This window comes from Lepidochelys kempii, chromosome 4 (genome assembly GCF_965140285.1).
Source record: "Lepidochelys kempii isolate rLepKem1 chromosome 4, rLepKem1.hap1, whole genome shotgun sequence".
NCBI lineage: Eukaryota > Metazoa > Chordata > Testudines > Cheloniidae > Lepidochelys > Lepidochelys kempii.
The window spans coordinates 21,850,108-21,867,680 of record NC_136383.1 but is presented as its reverse complement, the minus strand read 5'-3'; positions in this window follow the sequence as shown (position 1 = coordinate 21,867,680).

Sequence of the window (17,573 nt, the reverse complement as noted above, 5' to 3'; positions counted from 1 at the left end):
TTGTGCTGAATGGAATGTATATTCCTGTTTTTGTGTCTTTTTGTAACTTAAGGTTTTGCCTAGAGGGATTCTCTAGGTTTTGAATCTGATTACCCTGTAAGGTATTTACCATCCTGATTTTACAGAGGTGATTCTTTTACTTTTTCTTTCATTAAAATTCTTCTTTTAAGAACTTAATTGCTTTTTCCTTGTTCTTAAGATCCAGGGGTTTGGGTCTGTGTTCACCTATGCAAATTGGTGAGGATTTTTATCAAGCCTTCCCCAGGAAAGGGGGTGTAGGGCTTGGGGGGGAAGACATCTCCAAGTGGGCTCTTTCCCTGTTCTTTGTTTTACACGCTTGGTGATGGCAGCATAGGGTTCAAGGACAAGGCAAAGTTTGTACCTTGAGGAAGTTTTTAACCTACGCTGGTAAGAATAAGCTTAGGGGGACTTTCATAAAGGTCCCCACGTCTGTACCCGAGAGTTCAGAGTGGGGAAAGAACCTTGACACCAACCTTGGCTGGCTTTGAATTCCTTCTGATCAGAAGGCTGTCCCTCTTCAGCAGGAGGTTTGAACAGCGCATAGAGGCTAAGAGCCTTTTCTCACCACGTGTTGCCATCGATAGGCACGTGTTTACAGTTCATGTCTTCCAGCCATAAGTTTAATGCCTTTTCCGTCTTCACTGAAGTCTTATCACACACATGGCTCATCACCTTAGCAGTTATTGAAACACTTGATGCCATGGCTTGATGAATTTCTCTCTCTTGAATCTTGATGGCATGGATGCTAGATTCATTGCGGCCATATTCACGCGCCACGTTGGAGACCGACATACCAACACAGTTTGGTCTCAATAAGTCCAACACAGACAGTTTTTCCTCCAGCGTTGGAACAAATCACTGTTTCTTCGGTTGAGCACCAGATGAAGTAGTTGGCTTGCGTTTAGGGGCCATGTTGTACGAAAAATACGTATCTTTAAACAGTAGAATCACACTCAGTGCAGTGAGATGCTCATCGGATCGGCGGGCAGCGATCAATCCAGCGGGAGTCGATTTATCGTGTCTAAACTAGATGCAATAAATAGCCTCCCCTCCCCCGAGCGCTCTCCTGTCGACTCCTGTACAGTACTCCATCGCTTCGAGTTATTGTTATTTTTCTTTGCTGAGCGCGTATAGTTGAATTCGCATAGGTTAAATGCGCGTATGATGTGACTCCATTGTAGTTATTTCTCTTTTTTACATTTACCTTCATTTTTCATTCCCAGACTAATCTTAAACATTTAAAAAAATACCCCTCTGCTTTCAACTTCTTCCTGTTGTTCAGTCAGTATCCTAACTGGAAAGAATCATTTTCATTACTGAAGGAAGCAGGAAGATGGCCACTTATTTTTCTGACTCCTTTTTCACTGTCATTGCATTCGCTTATGCTTATGGCATCATACATCAGCTGTGGCTATAAATACAAGGCCTGCTAGATACCAGCTGCTGCAAAAACTTTGTGACAATATTCATCAACTTACAACTTGCTTAGAAGGTGTCACAAACACAAATTATATTTTTTGGACTATTTAAGGATTAATGTTTCTCCAGAATGACCTTCATAGCTGCAAAGCCTTGAAAAGAGGCCACTTAATTCTAAAGATGGACTAAGGAAAACTTTGGCATCCATAAATGAGGAAAGTGAATGGCTGGCCTTTGTCTGTTAAATATGATCTATACTATGAAATAATAAAAATAGAAGAAAAATAATAAATAATGATAATACAGGCTGATTTGAACCACTTGCAATAGCTTTAGGGGGAAAAAAGCCAGCCAGAAAGCTGGTTAAAGAGCAAAAATTGATCGTAAATTCTGTACATGAAATTTTAAAATGAAGTCATTCATCTCATGACAAATTCCTCATCAAGGTATCTCTAATGTATGATCAATAAAGTTATTTTAAAAATTCTTGCTTAAAACAGATGGTGTTGAAGGGCAACAGGCAAAATGTATAGAGAAAAGCTAACCCATTCCTATAATAAAATAAGGGTCTGGCCTTCAAAGTGAGCTGGGGATGTTCCCCTTGGAATTCTAAGATGGTTTAACTCTGTTTAATTTTGATAGGTCCAGATTCTGCTCTCACAGACACTGATGAGAATTAGTCAATGAGATCAGATTGAGGGCCTGTCTGTGTTCCAAATCCATATGAATTAATTTATTTATTAGACTGTGCAATACTGTTCCAAGAGAACTTGGGGAGACATTGAAAATTAGCCTGTGCAAAACAGCAAAAATACACAACAAGGAAGAGTGCTGCATTGGCAAGAAGATGGACTGCATGATCTGACAGGCCATTTTCTGTTATTTTATATGATTCCATCAATAGATGGAGACAAAGCCAATAACTTCCTGAATGTGAGATTAGAAAATCTTTTTAAAATTATCAATCCTCAAGCAGTTTAAAGATTTTGCCTCATTTATACCTGAACAGATCACCCTTAATCTTAAAAATCCTAGCCTAAGAGGTCTTCTCCCATCTAGTCCCACTTCTTCCCATCCTTCTGCCTAATCTCTCAAATGTTTTATTTGACCAACTTTTAAACACCTCTAGTGTTGATGCCTCATGTTAAACAGATAATTACACTGCAAAATTACCTTCATTGTTAAGATTATTAAGACTAAGCAAGTTAGTAGTCCCCAGGCATTAATTCTTTCCCTGTTGTTTAAGGCACTGCAAATAACTCCTCCTTTCCTTGGTTTTACAGTTCAAACATTTGTTGATAAAATCATTTCTTAGAAATTTTGTAAAGAAGACATGAGTGAAATTCCCACTGAAGTCAAATACAAAACTCCCATTGATTTAAATTTTCACCCAAAATGTGCTTAGAGAGTTTGAGAAGTGCATGACAATAGATGGGGGAACCCGTACTGCTAGACAACTTCATTAGATTTCATTAGGCTAGAATACAAATGAAAAATGTACTTCCTAAATTATGAAACATTAAGTTCTTATTATCCAGATTTAAAGACCCCTAATATATTATCATCAAGTATGCACTTTATGGCAAAGTCCAGGACACTCAATGTGGCTTTAGACCTGGTTGTTACAGTGTCAACCAGATCTTTACCTTGAGATAGCTTTTTTACATAAGAACAGCCATGCTGCAACAGACCAATGGTCACCCGCAATGGCCAGTGCCAGATTCTTCAGAGGTAATGAACAGAACAGGGTAATTATTGAATAATCCATCACCTGTTATCCAGGCCCAGGTTCTGGCAGTTGGAAATTTAGGAACACACGGAGTGTTACCTGGGGTTCTTTCAACCCAAAGCTCTTGGTAACTTTTACTCTGTGCGAGGTGGTGTCAGGAAATAAATCAGGGGAGACACAGCCGTCCGACCGATAGATGGCTGGCACAAACAGGACAACACAAGAGTGCTTTCACTTAAAGCTAAACTTTACTTAGTCTCAAGCACTAACACACGTCCGCAAAAGGTTAGTAAAACACCCCTAACCCTTGATAATTACCAAAGCTGAGTGTGGCTCTCGAGTGGCACAGCGGCAGGCTTCCGGTGGCCAAATCTTCTGTCTGCCAGTGGGGACTGCAAGATGTATCCAGAAGGAGAGTCCAAAAGAGTCCAACTACCTCAAACTTTCCCTCTTATTTATACATTAGTAATAGAATGACATGTCCCTTAAAGAAAACTTGTGAAGTAAGCAGTTTCAATAGTCAAGCAAGAGGTTCCTTCTGATTATCGATTAACCAGGTGTGGGTTTTTCCAGAGTTTGCAGCCTTGAGGACCCAATAGACATTCCCGGGGCACATCCTGCTCTTCGAAAATGCATGTATCAGCCACTTCAACACAATTCTTATCAGGAAGGACGCGGGGTCAAGCTGCCCTTTCTGTGGCACCCAAAACTCCCCCCTCCCCTCCTGCCTTGGTCAAACTAAGAGTGCTGAATGGCCAATTTACAGCCTGCTGACTTGGCTGCTTTTAGCAATAAGCCATAGTGGTTTCAGGCACTTTACTGGTTTGCCACACTCTCCCTGTATAGGGGCATGAGGTTGCATCCCTGACCAGTGTGGCTAATAGCCATTAATGGACCTGTCCTCCATTCACTTAATTCTTTTTTTAACCCAGTTATACTTTTGGCCTTCACAGCATCCCTTGGCAATGAGTTCCACATGTTGACTGGGCATTGTGTTAAGTACTTCCTTTTTTTAAAAAACATCTGCCGATTAATTTCATTGGGTGACCCCTGGTTCATGTGTTATGTAAACAGGTAAACACTTCCTTATCACTATGTCCACACAATTTATGGTTTAACAGACCTCTATCAGATCCCTGCTTAGTCATCTCCTTTCTAAATTGAATACTCCATCTTTTTCATTTCACTTCATATGCAAACTGTTCCCTACACCTAATCATTTGTTGCCCGTCTCTGCACCTTTTCCAAGTCTAACATATATCTTTTTTGAAATGGGGGCAACAAGGACTACATGTAGTATTCAAGTGGGGGGCATACCATGGATTTATGTAGTGGTATTATGACTTTTTTTTTAATCTTAAGAACAGCAATACTGGGTGAGACCAAAGGTCCAGCTATCCTAGGATCTTGTTATCTATATCTTTCCTAATGGTTCCAAATAGCGTTAGCTTTTTTTGACTGCTGCTGCAAACTGAGTGCATGTTTTCAGCAAACTATCCACAAGGACTCCAGGATCTCTTTCTTGACCATTTTCTGGCCATTACCATCAAATAGCCACCAGCTCAAACAACTCAGTATTAACTTATCCAGATGGGAGACTAAGCATGTGACAATTGTCAAATATCTGGGCAGCATCATGGAGCTCGAGGATACTTAAAATATATGGAAACTTGGTTAGTAGCAGCTGCTTCCGTGACCTCTTTGGGAAAGATGTGACAAAGTTGGCTGCAAAGCTGCAGATCTATAAAACCACAATTAAACCAACTATATTGTACGGAAATGAAACATGGGCGCTGAGGAAGGCTGAATAGCACCAGATTGATTCGGTCTGTTTTCATTGTCTTCATCAGCTATTCCTTATTAAGTGGCAGGACAAATTCCAAAATGAGACTACTCAAAGTCAAATCCATCAATTGTTTCTGTCAGCACTCGCTTAGTTCCAACCGCTTTCTTGGTATGGACACATTAGAATGTAAAACCAATGAATTCTGAAGCACGTGTACCAAACAATGCGACAATAAAGGTTGGTGATCAGCTGGGTGCCAAGAAATTCAGCAGCATCGTGAGATTGTCAGTAATGGACATACTGAATATCCAGCTTGACCCCCTTAAGAACTTTGATCTGGGTGGCATTCATCTGTGAAGAAGTCACATTCCTGTGTCTTTTGCCATGATGATGGGGACATACTGTTACAAGTTAAACCACGTTGAACTGCTGTTGGGTTGAGTGTCCTGATGAAGGAGTCTGAAGCAAGTACTTGAGAAAGAAGATTCTTTATTGAAGTTAACACCGAGCCTGTTCCAGCATGTAAGAGCTGCTGAAAACGAAACTGAAACTTCTGTGGGTAAATGTACCAACTCATTAGAGCTGCTAAGGGAGGGAGAGAGAGAGAGAGAGAGAGAGAGAGAAAACTGAGTCACAGGCTAGCTCTTAAAGAGACATGATCCTCACAACTGCAGCCCTTCATTTAAGATAGTGGAAGTAGTAGTCAGTCTTCAAACTAAAACAAAGGCACATTCAAGGTCACTCAAGAATTAATGATTTCATAATGGTCTTTAACTATGTGAGTGGAAGGGCTCTGCTGGGTATTGTTTGGGTAAGAGAAAGTGTGTGTGAGAGACAGAGTGCAAAAAAACAGGACAAGGTGAGAAGCAGAAAAGAGGCACACAGAAAAAGAGTGAGAAGGAAGCTGCTGATACAGCCTGCGCACAGATAGTGTTTGGTTCTGATAGAAGCCTAGAGAAAAAGATTTGACAAAAAGAAGTTTGGGACTGTAAGCAAGAAAACCATCTTCTGTGTTCAGGAAAACAGGACTTGGTACACTGTGTGTAAATGAACACCATTGTATCAGAAAGTAACTGGGTTCATCAATTGTTCCTAATTGGAACAAGCGGCAAGACTCATTTTTTGACTAGCTGCTTGGGCTAAATAGAGTAACAATATTACTAGCTATTTGAAGCCATACTTTTCAATAGCTGAATGGCAGATAGTTAACATTTTAAAAGATTGGTCTCTGTATAACAGACCTCTAGCCTCAAATGGCAAGAATACGAGAATGTAATCACATTCCAGTGCCATATAAGCAAACAAAATATATAGTTCATGTAAGTAGTTAAATATGGAAAATTATGCATTGATGCAGCAGGGATTAACAGTGTATATCTGTTGTGTGTGTTTTTTCCCCATTTGTTCTTTATTCTGTTTTAAGGACTAATTCCTCTATCCCTTACTCATAAATGAGTAAGGGAGGAAGAGCTGTGGGATCAGGTTCTTAATTGGTTGTTTATATTTTTTAGCTTTCTTTTTTACTTGGAAAAAAAATTCTTGTACATACTTCATTGCTTCTTTACTTTATTATCTTGCCTGCCAGATTAGCACGATAAGACAAAATTAATATTAATTACATAAAGATGACAAGGATTTAATATAAGAAAACAGATTGTTATTTAACATTACTTAACAATTTGAGACTTTTATGGTTAATAAACATGTTTAATATCTTTGATAATTATAAATGTGATGCTAATTAATGCATACTTTTTTCCTATATTACTCAGCTTTATTGCTTATAATTGTGTTGCAAGAAATTAAGCTTCTACAGACTGTTGTATTTTGTATGAAGAGCATAACTTTTGGAAAGTATACATCTATCAACTTTTCCCATTAAAGTTACAGCATTCATTTTTACACTTCTCAAAAAGGGGCCACAATATGGGGAGGTGCGGAGAGGAATCTATTCCAAAGAATTTCACTTAAAAAAAGAAAATCAAGTTAGAAAAAGAGCAGTTCAACCACAAGGTTGTGGACTTGATTATCTTCTCATACGCAGTTACTGATCCAAAGCTTACTGAAATTCATAGATTCAAAGTTCAGAAGGGACCACTGATAGTCTATTCTGACCACTTGCATACCACAGGCCATAGATCTTGCCCCAAATAGTTCCTGTTTGAAATACATGCATTTTAGAAAAAACACCCAATCTTGATTTTAAAATTGCTATAGATAATCCACCACAATCCCATACAAATTGTTCCAAGTTAAAGGGAGTCATTTGACTTTCCTCATTTAGGGCCTGATCCAAAGCCCATTGATGAGTTATTGAAATTCATGGTATTTTGCCAGTGTAAAACTGGTTTAAACAAAAAGCATTGGTTCCAGGTGAAATATAAAGAAAAAAAAGTGCTAGAAATAGGGTAGTTGTTTAATTCATAAAAACCACCACCACAAAACAAAAACAGAGAGTTTACTTGGCCCCAATCCTGCAAGCACTTATGCATATCAGTATCTTCAACATCCATGTTTGCAGGATCATTTTTCCAGTTCAGAGCTCCCATGTGCATGTTTTGGAATGCTTTGCCATTGGCTATGTTTGCCCAGATTCTGTTCTGGGTAATCTGACCATTTTTAACTGCTAAGTCTTTGCTAGCAGGGAGTGTTTATAGATAGCACATCTTTATACAGCGGAACTGCTCTCCCTTCCTGCTTGCTCACTTGGTTTACTTTGCCATGTGAAATGTTTTCAGTCAAATGTAATAAACCCAAACTAATCCTCAGACTCCCACAAATCTCTTGTGTTTCTGTGTTGGCAAATTTACATATACTGAAGGATGATAAAAGATGAAAAAGGAGAAGGTAATGTGCAACTTAAACATTGGTTCCTTATGGCCTACTGATATCCTTTTTGTCAGGGTCAAGAAAAGATTTAGGAGGCTTACTGTTTGAGATCAGATGCTGAAATTATACTATCTGCACTTCAGGGCTACAGCTGATCCATACCTGTGAGGCTTTCTACAAATCTTTGATTCTACAGGAAGCATTTTAGTATTATCTAAAACTTCCTGCCGGCTATATAGGTGTGTGTGTATATACATATATACATATACACACACACACACACACACACACACAGAAATTTCAGAGTATGTTTTTTAAACTGGTTGGCAAGGGATGAAAAAAATCCTTGCCTGATACCAAAAGCACTAGGAATAGTTTTGTTTGCAAAAAGCAAGTGTTTTTTTTTAGAGCAGCCTTGTAGTCATTTGCAGGCTGGCTAAGAGGAAAGCTATGAAAGCATCCTCTAGTCTTCAGTAAGAGCATGGCTGACCTGCACTTTCTGAGTTGTCAGAAGTTTGCTTCCAGTGTCAAGTCTTTGCTGGAGTACTATATTACTCAAATAGGGGCCCGGAGCACAGGAAAGTTCACCCCACTGAGAAGTTTCTAGACCTTTAAAAATAATTTGTTATTTTATACCACTTGCAATATGGGAGATAAAAATATTTCTCCAATCTCTCAAATATGTGTAATCATTGCCATTTTAAAGAATGGGAAATGGAGGTACAGGGTGGTTAAAAGGCTTATCCAAGGTGTCACAGCATGTCTGACAGTTAAGAACAAAGCTCAAATCTGACTCTCATTCCTGAACCACAACCCCAAAGGTGCCCTTCCCACAAGATTATATTGGCTATAGGTGGCACATTCTAGTCCTGGGCCAATATTTGTGCTATTCATATATTTGACACCCCAGCCTCATATTGTTGTTCTGCTGAATTCAACACATCCCTCCATGGAAGAGAAGACCCAGCTTTTGGCAGCCATGGCAAAAGAAGTTGATTTGTTTATCAACAAGGGAAAGACAAAATTTATGGCTAACTATATCCTCAAACAACCATCAGAGTAGACAGAAAGACACTAGAAGTAAGTCATTTTACCTATGATAAATTGTGTAGTAAATTGCTTGACTACACTTTGGTTTGATATGAAATCTAGTAAAGAGAACAAATAACCAATATCAGACAGGTTTATTGCTAAATGTCCATGATATAGTAAAGGAAACTGTTCAATACGATACCAGACTCTGGGAAACCCTCTCATGTAGCATTGTTACAGTCATCTTACACAGAAGGCATGCTAGGAATACTTATAGGGTGATTTTACAAGTTACAAACCTCTTTATAAATCATTAATATTCACCCCATTATTTTGTCCTAGTTCTTTAGCTTGTTGTTCTGTTCCTTTCCTTTGCTTTTTGGTACTAGCATTGCAGGAACTGACCTGTGCAGGCATCACTCTAGCTGGTACAAGGGGTGGTCTAGAATTCAAGGGGCACAGCTGTAGACGCTATCTTCACGGACAGGAAGGATGCTCCCATCAGAGTAGGTAATCCATCTCCCTGAGAGGCAGTAGATAGGTTGACCGAAGAATTCGTCCCTTGACCTAGTGCTGTGTACGCAGCGACTTAGGTCGACTTATCCATGACACTCAGGGGTATGGATATTTTCACTAACGTAGTTAAACCAACCTAATCTTCTAGGCTAGGCCTCAGACTTACAACAAATGTATCTTGATTTTCACAAGTTTCCTTCATGGTTAATACAAATGAAGAGTTGTATTATTGCAGGGTATTGTGGGATGTAACTTAGCATGAGTGAACAGAACTCTGGGGAAAACACAGGCAAGTTCAGCTCTTGTAACTGCCAGGAATTTGTGTAATGTGGTCTATAGTAACCTAACATATATGTGTTGGCTCACAGGTCCCTGCTCGTCACAGATTATTCTGCCAGGGCAACACCTTTGTTAAATTAAATATATGAAGCAAAGATAAAAGCATTCATATGAGACTTGTGCTGTTTTAGCAAACTGTGTAAGTGGACATACATAATTAATAGGATTAATCCTTTTTTGTAATACGAGCAAAGCTTTAAATGAAATTTCTATCCCAGTGTGGTAAATTATTCTGAATTTTGGATTTATTTTGAGAAACTGGAGTAAGCATTGTAATTGCCTGACCACAACGCTGTGCAAAAAAGGAGTAAACCAGAAATTTGGAGTAGAGAAATTATAAGTGAGGTCTTTATAAATTGTTTTGTAATTAGTTACCAAACAGGACTACTTATTCAGATGATAGGTTATTCTTACTGCTAATAGCCCCACACTGGGAGTTGTGATATTACCACCACCACCACCACATAGGCACATGTCTCAATTCCCTGAATGTGTGCAGTATCACTAAGATTTGCATTGCTGAGTGATGCACCAGTCGTTGAGGTAGAGCTAGACTTCTTTGTAGATGCCATTTCCAGGTAACCTACTGAATGGACAGTACCTAATTTACCAAATATTGCTTTGTCAGAATCCACTATTGGTAGCAATATCAGTAGTAGTATACAGAAGGAATTTAGCTACACGATTTAACATCTGCCAGTTTACCACAGTTTATGTTATACGCTGAGAGCAATACCATTTAGCTGTTTATCGCTAATAAAGTCAGGCAGTTTTCCTGTTTCAATATCCCCTCATGAATTGGTTATGGTAGTTAATACATAACTTCCATAAGCAGTACAAATAATTTTTCTACCAACATGGTTTTCCCTTCCCTTCATATTATTTACTGATATTAGTTTATTAACTTTTATTTGTTTGATTAAACAGCTGAGCAATATCATGCATATGTACTCCATGTACTGTTCAGTAACCAGGCCCTTGATTATATGAATCAGAAGTTTAGAGACTGCTTAAAATAGGTGAAAGGTTCCCAAATTCTGGTCCATGGACCACCAGTGGTCTGCGAGCTCCATTCAGGGGGTCTGCAGATATTTCCCTCTAAGGTGCACACCTGGGTGGCTGCACATGAGAGAATGAAGGGCCACCCACCGAATTAGTGGAGCTATGCAGGCGTGGCTGCACTAATTAGGTGACTGGACCACTGGAGAGGATGGACATGTGTCAAGATTCCTCCCCCACTCTGAACTCTAGGGTACAGATGTGGGGACCTGTATGAAAAACCTCCTAAGCTTATCTTTACCAGCTTAGGTCAAAACTTCCCCAAGGTACAAAATATTACACCCGTTATCCTTGGACTGGCCGCTACCACCACCAAACTAATACTGGTTACTGGGGAAGAGCTGTTTGGACGCGTCTTTCCCCCCAAAATACTTCCCAAAACCTTGCACCCCACTTCCTGGACAAGGTTTGGTAAAAAGCCTCACCAATTTGCCTAGGTGACTACAGACCCAGACCCTTGGATCTTAAGAACAATGAACAATCCTCCCAACACTTGCACCCCCCCTTTCCTGGGAAATGTTGGATAAAAAGCCTCACCAATTTGCATAGGTGACCACAGACCCAAACCCTTGGATCTGAGAACAATGAAAAAGCATTCAGTTTTCTTACAAGAAGACTTTTAATAAAAATAGAAGTAAATAGAAATAAAGAAATCCCCCCTGTAAAATCAGAATGGTAGATAACTTACAGGGTAATTAGATTCAAAAACATAGAGAACCCCTCTAGGCAAAACCTTAAGTTACAAAAAAGATACACAGACAGAAATAGTTATTCTATTCAGCACAATTCTTTTCTCAGCCATTTAAAGAAATCATAATCTAACACATACCTAGCTAGGTTACTTACTAAAAGTTCTAAGACTCCATTCCTGGTCTATCCCCGGCAGAAACCAGCATATAGACAGACACACAGACCCTTTGTTTCTCTCCCTTCTCCCAGCTTTTGAAAGTATCTTGTCTCCTCATTGGTCATTTTGGTCAGGTGCCAGCGAGGTTACCTTTAGCTTCTTAACCCTTTACAGGTGAGAGGAGCTTTCCCCTGGCCAGGAGGGATTTCAAAGGGGTTTACCCTTCCCTTTATATTTATGACAACATGTAAGGGGAGGTGGTGGCCTTGGGGGGAAAAGGGGTAGGTGGGAGGTGAAAGTGGGGGTGAGAAGAGGGTGTGGGAAGAATTTGGGATGTGCAGGGCTGCAGCGGCCAGAGAAAGACACGACTTTCCCCAGTTCCAGGCTGTGGCTGCCAGGGAGAGACGTCCCTCCTTCCCAGCCTCAGCTCTGTGGCAGGGGAGAGACTCCCCCTCCTTCCCAGCCCCAACTCGGGGGCTGCTGCGGCGGGAGAGAGAGGGCACATCCATTGCATTAGAAACGTAAGACAATGGATATTAAAATGTGAGTTGTGTAATTTTATTTGTAGAACAAAAAACCCATTAATTAAGGTGTTTTTTTTTAAATATAGTGCTTTTATCCAAAGCACTTTACAATAGTTAACTAACGGTACAAACAACATTTGGAAAGTTCATTAAGTGGTCCACCGAGACCCACAGCAATTTTCAAGTCGTCCGTGAAAAAACAAAAAGTTTGAGAACCACTGAAATAGGTCATTGGTCATTTTTTCATATTGCCCTGTTCCAAAGAGACATTCCAGATGCAAATAATCCTAAAATGTAACCAATAATTCCACCTAGACTCTGGAGTCTCAGGAAGTCTTTTGTGTAGCCATTGAGTCTCATGCACATACCTGATAAGACGCTATTATTCTGATTAATAATAGAATAATGCTATAGTAGATAGCAGTGATACATCTGCTTTTACACAGTAACCAAATTCAGCCATATTCCAATGATACACATTTAAAACCATAGTTACAGGCATAAACTCACTTTACTTTATAATATACAGTTTAATCAACAGTTAGATTGGACCCTGCTAGTGGTCTTTATAATAACTCTATATAGTCTATTGCATATCCAGTTGTATATATATGGTATGTTAAAGGATAGTTGACCAGTTGCTTATTAATAAGATACTCTTTCTTCACTGTGCACTGCTATTTTACTGTCTCCCATCTGTGTGATGCACCCTTAAACAGTTTAAATTAACACCTATCAAGGGAGTGAGTTGTGCAATAAATGACAATCCCATGCTAGATATCAAGCAACAAACAACTTTCACAAACTTGGAAAGATTTGGAAAAGTAGCATGATTAGCACGGATACAAAAATATACATTTTTAACTCCATCATCATCATGTTTGTCCTCATTTATGGATTAGAGTAATGGAAACCTACAACAGAATAGTGACTCAATCCAGTCAACTCGAGTAAATGCCTGCAAAAGATATTGAGAGCTCATTTGAAAGAGTTTCTTGCAACATCAGAAATATTAAGTAGAGCAAACCAACCTAAAGCATCAACCTGGTAAATGACAACACTGGAAATATTTAGGACAAGCTTTTAACATCCCATCAACATATAACATGGATATCACCTGAAAAGATAAAGAGAGGGTGATCTAGAAAAACATTATGCAGAACAAAGAGAAAGAATCCAAACCCATCAACATGACACACAGAAGCCTGGATAGCACACCAGAAAACCAAAGTAAATGGTGGAAATTGATGGACGCCTTATATGATGGTCTCAACCAGCAGGTAGTATTTCAGCAGCACTACTAAACACTTCCTTTTCTTGTCTGTGCTTTTTTCTTTTTGCTCATGCACTGGTGCTGCGACACAGATATATCTAAACTGTTGCAACTCCCCCAGTGTAGATTCACTTCACAGGTGTAAAGACAGGTTTCAGAGTAACAGCCATGTTAGTCTGTCTTCGCAAAAAGAAAAGGAGTATTTGTGGCACCTTAGAGACTAACCAATTTATTTGAGCATGAACTTTCATGAGCTACCGCTCACTTCATCGGATGCATACCGTGGAAACTGCAGCAGACTTTATATACACACACAGAGATCATAAAACAATACCTCCTCCCACCCCACTGTCCTGCTGGTAATAGCTTATCTAAAGTGATCATCAAGTTGGGCCATTTCCAGCACAAATCCAGGTTTTCTCACCCTCCGCCCCCCCCGCCCCCCCACAAACTCACTCTCCTGCTGGTAATAGCCCATCCAAAGTGACCACTCTCTTCACAATGTGTATGATAATCAAGGTGGGCCATTTCCAGCACAAATCCAGGTTCTCTCACTCCCTCACCCCCCTCCAAAAACCACACACACAAACTCACTCTCCTGCTGGTAATAGCTTATCCAAAGTGATCACTCTCCCTACAATGTGCATGATAATCAAGGTGGGCCATTTCCAGCACAAATCCAGGTTTTCTCACCCCCCCACCCCCATACACACACAAACTCGCTCTAAAAGCTATTACCAGCAGGAGAGTGAGTTTGTGTGTGTATGGGGGTGCGGGGGTGAGAAAACCTGGATTTGTGCTGGAAATGGCCCAACTTGATGATCACTTTAGATAAGCTATTACCAGCAGGAGAGTGGGGTGGGAGGAGGTATTGTTTCATGGTCTCTGTGTGTATATAATGTCTTCTGCAGTTTCCACTGTATGCATCCGATGAAGTGAGCTGTAGCTCATGAAAGCTCATGCTCAAATAAATTGGTTAGTCTCTAAGGTGCCACAAGTATTCCTTTTCTTTTTTCAGGTGCAAAGAGTGACTTTCACCTGCATGGCTTACCCTGATTGAGAGATACCAGCATTCCTGCCTCTTCTTCCCATTCCTTTAAGTGTCATTTATTGTTTGCATTTCATGACCTAACTCTGTAGTCAGTGTGAGATTAATTTAACAATATGGCATGGTAAAATACGCAACCAGAAATTAAATCAGTTTTAGGGTGCTAACCTCCCTAATTCAGAGGTCCGATCAGCCTGGGCCGAGGCATTATTATCTGCACAAACTCCCAAGAAAAATGACTGTGTCCCCAAAGCCTATGCTAGCCCTTCCTTACTGTCCCCCAACCCTCTGATGGCTATGCCACTTCCCTTCTTGTTCCCTTCTAATCTTTCTTTCCCTTCTCTCCAGATCCACCTCCCTTTGCTGGGTGGCTTCTCTTACCACTTCCTTCTCTCACCAGCCCCTCATCTCTTTCATAGCTTCTCTTCAGCTCAGCATTCCCCCATATGATTGTGGGGTCAAGGCCTTAACCAGGGCAAGGTGAGTGCGGCAGCCACCAAGGGCACAAAGCCATGAGTCAGTGGAAAAAGAAGTGACACATAAAGCCTTGTACAGCAGGGCTCGGTTGAGCCAGCCCTGCATAGTGGGGCTCAAAGAGGGAGCACCACCTTAACCCCCAAGTCACCTCAGCGCCCCACCCATCCTGCCTGGTTTGCAGGAAGCGCAACCAAAAAATCTGGGGGACCTGTGACCTTATGGCCCATCCCCCTCGATTGTCTCTGGGTGGAAAAACATGACAAAAAAAGCAGTAGGGATGCAAATACGCTGGCTTGTCCTTGGTGCTAAAATGGAGGAGGAGTGGAAACAGTACCCTTCTACTCCCAGGCTTCAGTATAGAAGAAAATCTTTTGTAGAAGAAAGAGGAGATCTTTGCCAGTCTTCTCCCTACTGCCCTGCTGCTCCTGTCATTAGCCAAGCCTAGCTTTTACTGGAGTCTGGTGAAATAGAATAGGAAAATAGGTTAAGGAGATCAAGAAAAGCACTAGCTGAACAAGGCTATGAATAGAGCAACAGAGATGTTCAAAGGGAGAAGACTTTTGTAACCAAAATTATCCCTGGATCTAAGTTAATGTGAACATTAGGCAAAAGGCCATGTTACTGCCAACACTCTGAACACTGTTTGATACTACTGATTTAGAGCAGCAAGCTATCCATATCAGCGGAGAAAGCAGCATTAACATAGCAGGATTTGGGTATGAACACAAGATAAGATTCAGAGGAACAGCCGTGTTAGTCTGTATTCGCAAAAAGAAAAGGAGTACTTGTGGCACCTTAGAGACTAACCAATTTATTTGAGCATGAGCTTTCGTGAGCTACAGCTCACTTCATCAGATGTTTACCGTGGAAACTGCAGCAGACTTTATATACACACAGAAATCATGAAACAATACCTCCTCCCACCCCACTGTCCTGCTGGTAATAGCTTATCTAAAGTGATCACTGTTAGATAAGTTAGTGATCACTTTAGATAAGCTATTACCAGCAGGACAGTGGGGTGGGAGGAGGTATTGTTTCATGATTTCTGTGTGTATATAAAGTCTGCTGCAGTTTCCACGGTAAACATCTGATGAAGTGAGCTGTAGCTCACGAAAGCTCATGCTCAAATAAATTGGTTAGTCTCTAAGGTGCCACAAGTACTCCTTTTCTTTTTACAAGATAAGATGTTTCATCTATGAACATTTATATGCTGGACAGTAAAATCTGTGTTTTGGTACCTTTAACACACAGCCATGTTATATCCAGCCCTCCGACCACTACCTGTTCCTACTTCTATATGTGGGCACCAATGATATCGCCAAGAATGATCTTGAGCGGGTCACTGCAAACTATCCTTCTTCCCAGAGCCACGTAAAGGACTTTGAGGCACAAGTCATGTCCTTGTCCATTCTCCCTGTTGAAGGAAAAGGTCCAGGTAGGGACCATCAAATTGTGGAAGTAAATGCGGGGTTAAGCAGGTGGTGTCAGTGAGAGGACTTTGGATTCTTTGATCATGGGATGTTGTTCCATGAAAAAGGTTTACTAGGAAGAGATGGGATCCACCTAATGGAGAGGGAAGAACATCTTCGCAGGCAGGCTTGCTAACCTAGTGAGGAGGACTTTAAACTAGGTTCACTGGGGGATGGAGACCTAAGCCCTGAAGTAAGTGGGGAAGTCAGATACCGGGAGGAAACACAAGGAGAGGGGGACAACAGGGGAGGGCAACAGGGGAGGCCTCCTGATTTGTACTGAGAAAGTAGGGCAATCGGCTAGTTATCTTAGGTGCCTGTACATGAATGCAAGAAGCCTGGGAAACAAGCAGGAAGAATTGGAAGTCCTGGCACAGTCAAGGAGCTATGCTGTTACTGGAATAACAGAGACTTAGTGGGGTAACTCACATGACTGGAGAACTTTCATAGATGGGTATAAACTAATCAGGAAGGACAGGTATGGGAGGAAAGGTGGAGGAGGTGCATTGTAAGTAAGAGAGCAGTGTGATTGCTTGGAGGTCCAGTATGACACTGGAGAAAAGTCTGTTGAGAGTCTTTGGGTTAAGTTTAGAGGTGAGAGCAACAAGGTTAAGGTTGTGGTGGGCATCTGCTGTAGACCATCAGACCAGGAGGATGAGGTAGACGAGGCTTTCTTTGGACAAGTAACAGAAGTTTCCAGATCAGAGGCCCTGGTTCTCATGCGGGACTTCAATCACCCTGACATCTGCTGGGAGAACAATACAGCAGTGCACAGACAATCCAAGAAGTTTTTGGAGCCGTGTTGGGGACAAATTCCTGGTGCAAGTGCTGGAGGAACCAACTAGGGGTTGTGCTCCTCTTGCCCTGCTGCTCACAAACAGGGAAGAATTGGTAGGGGAAGTAGAAGTGTGTGGCAACCTGTGCAGCAGTGACCATGAGATGCTTGAGTTCAGGAACCTGACAAAAAGAAGAAAAGAAAGCAGCAGAATATAGACCCTGGACTTCCGAAAAGCAGACTTTGACTCCCTCAGGGAACTGATGGTCAGGATCCCCTGGGAGACTAATACGAGGGGGCAAGGAGTCCAAGAGAGCTGGGTGTATTTTAAAGAAGCCTTATTGAGGGTGCAGGAACAAACCATCCCAATGCACAGAAAGACTAGCAAATATGGCAGGCAACCAGCTTGGCTTAACAGAGAAACCTTCGG